Here is a 2,500-nt window from a genome sequence, read left to right on the forward strand (position 1 = left end):
GTCTTTGTCACTAATGTACACAGATGGAACATTTTGGACTGGAACCAGATTACCCGTACACACGGCGCTGATTAGTAATCAATGCAGAGCCATCAAACTACAGCAAATATACACAACTGTCCGTATACATGCTGAAAGAGTCTGCCCAAAATGGGAACCACACGTCAGCCAGACACTCTGATCACGCACCACTCTCTGCTTCTAACAGGCGCACATACAATATGTAAGCACCAGCATGGAACAACATCCAGTGCATCTTCTCCGCCACATTACACAATCCACACTATCACAACCAGACCAGGAGGTCCGTGCGGAAAATACAATATCCCAGCCTTTCGACATCCACCATTGCGCAGACCAGGCACCAACACCCACACATGTCCTATACAACGGTGCACCCAACATCACAATAGTACCTCCTGTCACAGCGCACAAACAATGACATGAGTCAAAGACACAGGTCTCACACAAGCATAGAATTGGAGCGCCGCCTCTAATAAGCCAAAGGTGCATCCTGACGTGACAAATCTGATCATGTCACAAGCATTCACTTACTATAATCACTATCAACGAACCTGCCGCCCCCGCCCCCCCCCCCCCCTACACCTTTCCGTACAACAACGTGTAACCTAACCTAACCTAACCTAACCTATGTTGTACCTTAACCTAACCTATGTTGTACCTTAACCTAACCTATGTTGTACCTTAACCTAACCTATGTTGTACCTTAACCTAACCTATGTTGTACCTTAACCTAACCTATGTTGTACCTTAACCTAACCTATGTTGTACCTTAACCTAACCCATGTTGTACCTTAACCTAACCCATGTTGTACCTTAACCTAACCCATGTTGTACCTTAACCTAACCCATGTTGTACCTTAACCTAACCCATGTTGTACCTTAACCTAACCCATGTTGTGCCTCAACCTAACCCATGTTGTGCCTCAACCTAACCCATGTTGTGCCTCAACCTAACCCATGTTGTGCCTCAACCTAACCCATGTTGTGCCTTAACCTAACCCATGTTGTGCCTCAACCTAACCCATGTTGTGCCTTAACCTAACCCATGTTGTGCCTTAACCTAACCCATGTTGTGCCTTAACCTAACCCATGTTGTGCCTTAACCTAACCCATGTTGTGCCTTAACCTAACCCATGTTGTGCCTTAACCTAACCCATGTTGTGCCTTAACCTAACCCATGTTGTGCCTTAACCTAACCCATGTTGTCGCCTTAACGTAACCCACGTTGTCGCCTAAACCTGCTCTGTAATTGTTATACGACTCGTTCAATTACTGTAGTGTTGCCCACCCGCAACCCTCGCAATATAGTTCGCTACTCGCACTGCCCGCACCCCTGTGTATCGCTTCATGTTAAACACGTTGCAAGTCTTGCTCACTTTCCACATGCTCCTGCTGTACACTGTAATGTGGATGGCAGCAGGACGTACATGCCGCCCCTCCCCACGTCCCCACCTTGCCCCCTGCCTTCGCAAGCTGGTTGGTGAGAAGTTTGCATGTTCAATGCCCTTCGCATGCGACGTACTCAGGCTACGTTGTGGTGCGGCCTGTGTCAACTGTCCGCTGATGTCGTACGCGTGAACCACAATCTGTACTGCACATTCGTCCTTATGTACTGAATGATACATCGTGGCACATGTGTGACCGCACAACGACTGCGCCCAAAAACGGCGGACCATACAGTGCAAATATTGTGCACGCAGCTACGTGTCGTCTCCCTATGAGAGCTGGATTGCAGTGTGGTACGCCATAGAGACGTGTGGGAGGAACGGACGCCGTGGATGGCGATCAGCATGAGCTGTCTGTTGATGTATTCGGACCTAGTCGTCTCTCCTCACACACCGTGATGGCATGGTGCACCGCGTTCCATATCTGCGACATGCTACAGAGGCCGGTTGACAGTCGTTCGAGCAATGGACATCGCATACGTACGGGGGCCACCTTCCACGTATTGTCTAGGCGTGCACATTTTGTTGCGTGTATGTGGGCAGACGTAGTGTGGCGTGACACCTGACACAGGCATGCAATAATCGTTGAAGTTGCAAATGGCGATGGACGCCTGCGTTTTCTGGTGAAGTTACGCAAATGAACAAATGGTAACCTGTTGTGGTGCGGTTGTTCTCGCTAGGGGTGAATCGGTGATGGCGACGATAGGTTGAGGTACTAACCGGTTGTTCCAGCGATACCCACCATGCCGACGAAACTGAACGGCATCTGGGTGTGAAGCGATACGCGGCGGTGGCTGGGTGGGACCGTCCCCGGCCGGTGAGGGGGCGCCTCCCGGCGTGCTGGCCGCGCGGTGCGTGGGCGCACGCGCTACAGCCGGCTGGTGGGGGCGGCCAGTGGCAGGCGCGCCGGCCGACGGACGCGGCAGGCGTCGCAGCTGCGCGCCGGCGCACCCTGCGCGCGGCGCCGTGCGGCCAAAGTAGGTCCTCGCGGGCCCGGTGCGAAGCGCGGTGGACATCTTCAGTGTGCTGGT

This window comes from Schistocerca piceifrons, unplaced genomic scaffold, assembly GCF_021461385.2.
Source record: "Schistocerca piceifrons isolate TAMUIC-IGC-003096 unplaced genomic scaffold, iqSchPice1.1 HiC_scaffold_325, whole genome shotgun sequence".
NCBI classification, from domain to species: domain Eukaryota; kingdom Metazoa; phylum Arthropoda; class Insecta; order Orthoptera; family Acrididae; genus Schistocerca; species Schistocerca piceifrons.